Raw genomic sequence first — 9,308 nt, 5'->3', positions numbered from 1 at the left:
CCGAATTTTTTTTTTAGCTGGGAACAGATAATAAAAACATGCACATCTCCAAATTGCGCATACAAGGCTATTAAGAGCAAGAGAGACAGAATAAAAAAAGTTGTCAAACCACCAAAAGAGCGTCTTCAGTGTCATATTTAGAGACGATAAGATACAAAAGGTGAAGGATTCCAGCTCATAAAGTTTGAAAAAAAAAAGGTAATATTTGGTTTTGGTCGTAGCACTGTTCATAAACAATATTTCATGTGTTTAAGCCTCAGTGTGATCAGCCCCAGAGATCAACGAGAACAGATTTTGTTTTTTTGCGCGAATTATTTCCTCTGATTGTTCTCGTCGATATGTAAGCACAAACCCACACAAGCCTTTTCACTTGCATCCTCACATATGGCAGATAATATGATGAACATACAGTCACAAATTGGCTCATCCTCATAAATGAATTCAAAGACAGAAGGTGATAAATTGAAACAGGAATGGCACCCTTGGACTGCTACGTTGGCAAATGCAGAGCTGCTGGAACCTGTCCACTGGACTCTGGTGGTTAATATTATAAACAACTTTGTATGATTAAAGAAGATGAGCTTATACATAACCTTGACTTCAAAAAAGGAAAACTATGTTATAGGCCTATATAAGTAGCTGTGAAAATGTTAAGATACAGTGATTTACTGAAACGGCAACATCTTCTACTCTACACTGAGCAACCAGCTCTCAATGCTTTGAAAAGAACCCATCAAATCAAACGATTTTCTGTCTCAAGGCCACTGATGCAAACTGTCAAAGTGACTCAGAGCGGCTCCAGCATAGAAAAGGTAATAACACCCAGGTGTGATCCTCAGGCAAAATGAAAGTGAATGGGCGTCCTTCAAAGTGATTATTTGATTGGCCCTTGCCTAGCTAAGTTTGGCCTCAGATAATTGGACAGATCGTTGGAAACAAGGGTTCACTGAGGATGCTGTTGCAAAAAGAGATAAAATGACGCACTTTCAGTAGAGAGTGAAACTGAAGGATATTAAGTCAGGATTCTATTGAAAATATAGTTATTGAAGTGTATTTCACTCAGGAAAAATGATACTGAAGGGTTGACCGGTTCAAAATGGAAATACTATTGTGGCTGTCTGACTAGTTCACTTTCCAGCTACACCTACGTCTTGATTTTAATCATTGTACCTTGTTGTAAAGGGAAATATTACTGGGCTTTACTAAAGGCTCCAATTAATGTGGAAAGCGAAAGCCTTCTTTTATGTTTCACCCACCCAGCCTTAACAAAGAGCATCATCTGCGTCAGTGACTTCTGACTAGAAAATGAAATGACCCCAATGAATACTGAAGGCTGAACATCTTGAATGTTTTTCTTCTCCAACCGCGTCAAAAACATTCCTTATAGCACAGATCGCAGCTTTGCGAGCTCAAGGCCACTTTTAGAAGAGAAAAGGGTTTTCTTCTTTCATCTGACATGCTGCAGCGTGACAGCCAGAAAAAATTAAACCATAAAAGTGATTTTCTCTTTGAGCATTTGATTGGCCCCTTGACCTCCTGTTTTCACAGTAGCTGATTAGACTTTACTTCAGTCTGTGCTAGGTCAATCTGACATATGGTTCAGATGCCCAGACTGCACGATCTGGCATTTAGCGCCGCTATTCCCAGTGCAGATACAGTCAGGTAACGAATAAGACCTCTGCCCATCAACTCTGATTTAATCTGGTCTTTGCACAGATTATGAGAGAAGAACTGACAAAAAGAAAAAGGACCTACAGCTTACATATTTAGGGATAATTTGAAAAAAAAAATTCATTTCTAAATTTTTGCACTACTGAACTGGTGTTTACAAATCAGCCAATCCAAGAGCGTCATTCATTTTCCTTGGGGCTGATTGGCTGTACACATAAGAGTGGATATGAGGAAGAATATGGATGTTAGCTTCTGCGATAGTGTCAAGATAGTTTCCACTGTGCAAACTAAACTAATGCTAAAGGGAACACATTTTTCAATAAGTTTAGGTCTATTGACAGTCCAGTGTGAAAACAAACTACACCAGCTGAAAATGTAACAAATGTTACAACTTTGGTCCCCATTCGAAGTCAGGTGTGAAAACATCTGTACATTTATCTTGTATAGAGTTAAAAAAATATTGAAAAGTTTTCTCTTTCATTTAGATTTTATTGATTTTATATCCCTCTGAATAGTAATCTATGCTTTTCTTATAATTGTTTAGCAGATTCTTGCATGTTTCTGCTGGTATTTTGACTATTTATTGCAGGAAGGAGAAAAACGAATGTGCCCAGAGCAGCGATATCAGGACATCGCACCCTAAAATCCCTCCGTCCCGTTTCAGTTTGTTGAGCACCTCCATTTGACGGCTTAGCAGAGTTGTGATCACAGCCTGCAGACACCAAGCAGCCAGTGAACGTTCCCATTCAACACTTGTGCAGGATGTGTTACACAGAGACAGCTGAACTGGGCTCTGTCCTTCCTCAGCCCTTTTTCTCACTTTTTTTAAAACCTCTTTTAATATTGCATAATATATTTACTCGAGTAACTTTTTTGGGGAAAAAAATTACTTCCAGCAGTAATATTTTTTTCTGTTTTTTTAATTTTGTCCTTTGTAAGTTTTTGCTTCTATTTGATGTGATTGCAGCATTTTTCATATACAGTGATTTTGGTTTCTTTTTTGCTGGTTGTAGTTTTCTGCTCTGTTTTGGAGGATTGCAGCATATTTTGTGGCATTGGTTTTTTGCATGCTGCAGAGTTTGAATTATTCATGTGTTTGCTGCATGTTTGCACCCGTCAGCCACTGAACTACTCCACTTGGAACGACTTGTGATTACTGTGGGAACTCCTTGAACTTGTAATCAAACTAAAGCTGTCCACAGCTTTCACGTTTCTAAAACTTTAGGAGAATCTCAAACAAACTCTCAACCTTGTCCAGAGGCTGCCGAACTTTCACGCAAATCTGAAAACACAACTTCATTATCACAGTGAATAAAATACTTTCCATAGTTACTTTATAAACTCAGCATTCAGAATTATTAGATACACACATCATAGCTGTGAGGTCCTCTGTGACAATTACAGAGAAACAAATAAGATTAACTGGGAGCCTGACTGCAGCCCCCTGAAATTACATTTCAAGTCCCAACCGTAAATCTCTATTGAAACTAACTTATTATAAACCTTATTTCCCTCAATTCATTTTCATTTGACTTAATTGAAGCACATCTCCTTCAGTCACACATTGAGCCACGAGAGATATGAGTGACACACGCAGCTCAACGGCTCTGGAGGAGGATCTCTGTTCTTCTAATAAGGGGGTAAAAAAGAAAACAACACTAGTGTCCAGATGTGGTTTCCACTCATGCTTTCTTCTTCTTGAGTTATTTTTCGCCGAGGGGTAGCACAGCATCTAATGATGAGAGGTTTAAAAAAAAAAAAGGGCCTCATCTTGCACCAAAGAGGATGACTAAGAAGTGAATTTATTTTAAAGCACCTTGTGAGCCTGTTGCTATACCAACCACAGGAGTTGACTTTAATGATAACTATCCACTGTAATTCCTAACTATGGGCTTGGGAAATGGCGCGTTAATGCTTTCTGGTGCGCTTGCGTTAAGGAGTGATTTACAAAAAAATAAAATAAAAATAATGAAACAGAAAAGCTTGTTGCTGCAGTGTTTCCTGATTAAATTGAAGAGGGGAAGGGATTTGCGAGCACGGAGTGTGTTTGGAGGAGGAGACAGACGGATTACATTATGTTCGCCAGCAGGAGTGTGTGGTCAGATACTGTGTTGTACAAGGCAGCAGGAAAATGCCTGCTGAGAGCTTCAGCAGGGCTGTAACAGATTTTCACTAGAGATACACCCACTACAGTCTATTCTTTTCTTCACGTGTCTCACCACTAATAGCAACGATGTGATGACATTCCCTTAAAAGAGAGTTTATTAATATAGAGGTATGGAGATGCTGTGATGAGTTCAGGTGGAGCTTGTTTAAGTGGACTGGTTATAAAGAGGTGGAACTTCTGAGCGCTCCCATTAAAAAAAGGAAATTAAATTAACTGCTTCCAACTTTTCCACCCACAAGATCTGCAAAAATGTGCACAACACTAATTGAGAGTCATTTTCAGCATAATAGAGGCGTTATTCCTCTGCACAGAGCCAGAAAAAAGTATTTACTCTCACAGATTTCTTTTTTTTAGAATTAAATGCTTCAGCTCTTCAAATGTTAAAATAGTGCAACAATCATCCTGTAAAACAAATCAGTGAAGAGGGAAAAGAAAACTTCAAGAAGTGCAATATTCTGGTAGTATATGGAACTAATCCTTAAACTGACGCTTTAGTTTTGATTTAAACATCTGTCCAATCTGCTTTCCAAAAGTTTCCCAAATCTTTTAAACTATGAGAACATCTTGTTTCCAAAGCCCTCTTCAGATGACTGAACATATTTTCTGTCAGACTTTTTCATCCTTCTGTTGATTCTGATGCAAGTTTGGATTTACCGAAGTTGAAAAATAAAACCCCTCTTCTTCTTCAGAGGTTGTCTGAAGATTTTGGGTCAAACTGGTCCTCAGCTCTGTTGTTTTTATTTACCTCGACAAAATTTCAGCTCCATCTGAGGAAAATAAATCCAGATCATCCTGATGCCACTGTTATATCTTATGGTGTTATTTTCATAATGTTCAGAGTAATATTGTAAACCTACTAGTTTAAGTTCAGTTCCTTCATATGAAATCTAGTTAATGTAGGCTAGGTTAGGTCTGGATGGTTCGTTTGGGAAGAAAATGCTTCTGCTTTACAACCACACTCATTTTCTCAGACGTGGTCTCATGTAGAACAAAACCCACTTCATTGATGCTGTAAGTTTCTTAGCCTCCCAAACCAGTTCCTCAGTGAAACCCATATTTTCTCCAAATTACCAACGAAGGTTTTTACTGCACCATTCTCTGCACATTTCCCCTTTTTTTTAGCTAAGTTTACAATCAATCAGCACCAAGGAAGAGGAACTGAACTCCTGGATTGGCTTCTTCGTAAATGCCAGCCAATAGCATGTCAGGTAGCATTGTGGACAATTTTAACTTCCCAAGCTGAATTTTCTTTTTGAATATTTTAGATATGCTCTTCAAAACAATCTGTGAATAGATTAATCTGCAAACTCTGAAACACAAAAAGGAGGGGGTCCACTGCATTAGTTTAAGGGTTTGCATACTTTTACAATCAGGTCAATGAACTCTTACATTTTTACATTTAGTCACTTGACTGAAGTGTTTTATAGTTTAAAAGTTGAGGATAAAAGTTGTATTAAAGGTTGTAAAGAAATTAAACATTTCAACAGGGCTGTGCAGACGTTCACTGTAGCATCTATGTTGTCTTGAATCCAACATTACATCAGACATAAGAAAATATGGTAGGTCATTGTTTGAGCTCCTGTTGCACATAAGGCTTAATCTGTCAGCTGGTGGGGGGAAAGGACGAGAACATGACTCATGATTACTAATACCTTTCACCTCACGTTTAATAAATAAAGCCATGGGAGGCTTTTTATTGGCAGGAAGTAGGCAAAAGTAAGCCTCCGAGCGAACGATGTGTAAGAAAAGAAAAGAAATAATGGGCTTTCTCCTTCTAAAGACTCAGAATTTGGGAGCCAATTACAGTGAGGCTTGGGATTAACTGAAAATGACCCCTTGGGCTTGACGCAAAAAGTGCTTTGGCTCATGAAAAATGAGCACGAGCAAGACAATGTATGCAGGGGCTCATTAGGATGTTCAGCATTTCAATTCCAATTAATAACACAATTCATCTTCCAGAAAGTGAGAAATCAAAGACGGATTTATGCTGTGAACAACAGAGCAAATGAGAAACAGTCACAATGGAGGGAAAAAAACCTCATTCTCTAATTACTTTTATCCTCCACTGCTTTTATTCTCCAAGCAGTTTCTACATTTGTGGAAGGAGCCAAAGGGAGACTGATGCCGGCGTTCACCCGGCTCACACAGTGAAGGAGGAGCCATCAGTGCTGCATCTTATTGAATCAGCACTGGTCAGGCACCATCCTGCAGAAGATACAATCTCCAACAACATGGGAGGATAACAATAGATACACTGCCTGACCAGAACAGAGGCAGCGCCTTGCTGCAGCACAACTCACTTTGTATTCCAACTGAACCACCAGGTTTCCAAGAGACAAAAACATCCAGAAATCAATTCAACAATTTGCTCAACAAATGAACGGAGCTTGTAGGAATTTCAAGCAATTTTGTTGTAAAAACTTCTGCTGAACAACCTGGAAAGATCATCAAAACAAAACAAAAGAAGCTTCTTTTAAAGAACATCACCAGCATTTAACTGGAGGTATGAACCACCAAGCCAAACAATCTGAAGTAAGCATCAAGTCCTGCTGTGTAAACAAAGCCTAAAGAGTAATGGGTGTGACTTCATTCTTTTCCAAGATCTGAAAGGTTGTGCTTTTTGTATAGAGAAATATTTCTATTTTTTATAGTGAAGGAAGACATTGTATCCTTTTTCCAGTGAGCTGACTGGTAGTGAGCAGCAAGGAGAGGAAGGTGCAATGCTATCCACCAACACTTTCTGTGGCACCACCAGAATGGTGTGATGGGACATTTTAGTGGCTTTAAATATTGATTTTCATTCATTTGATACATCTTGAAACAAGTAAACATAGATGAATTAAATTTTTATTTGTTTGATAAGCCTTCGTTTCCCTCAACCTGGGATTTGATTTAAAATATTTTTTCAGGTGTAAACAATCTATGCACTGAAATCACACATCTGAAGCTCTGGTTGTGATTTGTGGAGAAATAATAATAGCATTATGACTACTACAGATCATATAGCCTCCAAAGCGGTTCAGACATCAACATTCTCATACTCGTATCTCACTAAGCTGCAGCTGACTGGAGGTTTGCTATTAATCCGGCAGCACAGAGACTGGAGCCCCGCTGAAACTCCTCTGGGTTCTGTCAGTAACAACAGCGTAGTGTCACATCCTTCACACTTTACCGTCTACAGAAACACTTACACATATTTAGTTGGCAGTACTGTTGTGCAGCAAGAAGCACTGAATTTTGTGCAGCGTTGTCGGCAACAAAGAAATAAAAACAGAAACAAACGGTAGTGAAAGAAAGAATGAAGTGTGTATGAGTGAGATAGCCCAAAACATGGAGCACGTTTCAGTCAGAGACATCGACTATATCTACTGTGGGGTTTAACCAAGAACCACTAAAGGAAACAATATGAAAACTTCAGAAGAAGACATGAGCACGACTTCCTTCTTAGCAAAATGCAAACAAAAATGGAGTGGCATCAGATTTTAGTGGTCATAGGATTTCTCTTTTGTCTTTGGCAAAAGACTACAAGCTATTTCTCCCACTAGCGCAAAACTAGCATGTTTGATTTTGGTTATAGTTACCCAGAATACCTTGCGCTGTAGCCCACTTCCTATTGTTGGAGTAGTCTGACTTATCAATACAATGTAGGACTGATCTATTGATTACTTTTTTGGATTAAGTGATCAATTGTAAGAAAAGGGTACTAAGGGTACCAGGAGATTTTTTCCTTTACTGATTCTGAACCAGGTGAAGCTAAAACTGCCACTTGAGGAGTTTTGGCTAAAACATATTTAAGGTAAACATTTCTTTTATCGTAAGACATTTCATATCTTAAAAAATATGTTTTTTTTCTCATAAATTCCTTGGCTTCATTACTGCTCTGAGTGTGTACTTCCAGTAAATGGCCTGTTTTTGAGTCTGTATGCTCCACTTAGCAATTAATTGATTACTAAGTTGACAATTATCTCAATTGATTTTCACAATTTATTGTTTCAGTCCTACCAGCAAGTTCACTTTCAGTTTCAGACGTGTTTCACTTTATTTTCAGTGCAAATCAGAAAGTAAATGCAATTCCAGGCAAACAAAGACAGAGTGAAGCTTGGATTTATGTGTGAGCTTTCACACTCAAATGATTTATATTGAGTCTTTCATAGTCAGAATAGTGAAGAGAATCAATTGAAGTGATCCGGGTTTCTGTTTCTTTGCAGAACAACAACAGCTTAATCCACAGCAAATAACTTATTTAGTTGTATACCTGCAGTGAAAATTCTTGTACTCCCATCTAAATCCTGTTTCCAAATAAGGTTTTAAAACCCACAAAATACCAGCTTAAATGCTTACAAAACGTTTAAGCCTTAGAAATAATCAAAAAAGGAACAAAGAAGACATCTAAAGGGAATTAAATATCCATGTTTATTGTAAGTCGCAGTATTTTTGAGAACACAAAGGAAGCAGCTCTTTAACTGGACGAGTGTATATTATTTCATTGTGGGGGAAAAAGATTTAATCAACTAAAGCAAATATGTAGGATCTCAAACAGCATATATGTGTAGTCAGTAGATTCCTGCCTCTGGCTGGTTTTGGACTTCAAGAGATTTAATACAGAGGTAACAAGAGGAGCCTGGCTGCTCTCAGAGCTCGGCCCGAGGCTGCAGCTCAGCCAGCACATTACAAATGTCTTTGTTGGAACTGCAAACATCAAAGACATAACGACTACTGTGTGATTTAAAATTCAAAAATGTACATATTCCTTTGCTCCAAGCAAGATAGGACAATTATGATGTTTTAGAAAGTTTAGTCAGAGGAAGAAAATAATGATAGGGCTTCTCACATGAAACCTACAGGAACACCCAACTATTCATTCAAGTAAATCTTGCAATAAATTAATGTTTCTCTCACAACATTTTTGTGCACAGTGTGAATAGGATTACCGTCCACCTGCACAGACTATTCCAAATACGTTCTGGTTTTGAATAAATCATTACAAAACTTATCAGTGGGGAAAACATGTCAAATATATCAGATATATTCTTCAAGTGAGATATATTGAGTGACATTGCAATCATTCAGTTTACCTCTTGGTATTTGAGTTTATGGTTCCAACATTACTCTCAGATTAGGGCTGGGAAGAGGCGACATGTTCCTCCAAGATTACCATCTTTGTGCGGCAGATAAACCAAAATCTTGTCTTTTAATGCAATGCAGAGAACAGGACAAATGACCAGTTGTTAGGAGGTTCACATAGCATCTCGCCTTTTTAATGCTCAATATTCACAAATCAAATTAATAATGATTACTGTTTCTAATAGAATTGCTATATTACTGTACTACTTATAAAACATACTTGTCAAACAAGATGGTGGTCTAGGACGCGATGACATCACTATGAATTCAGGAAACCCACAGAAGACATTAATGAAAATAAAGATCAAAATTTTCCATAAATTTAATCTTCACAACCAAAAATTTG

The sequence above is a fragment of the Poecilia mexicana genome, unplaced genomic scaffold, assembly GCF_051168715.1.
Source record: "Poecilia mexicana isolate PSO_F unplaced genomic scaffold, ASM5116871v1 scaffold_14, whole genome shotgun sequence".
NCBI classification, from domain to species: domain Eukaryota; kingdom Metazoa; phylum Chordata; class Actinopteri; order Cyprinodontiformes; family Poeciliidae; genus Poecilia; species Poecilia mexicana.
Note: the sequence above shows the minus strand (reverse complement) of the source record.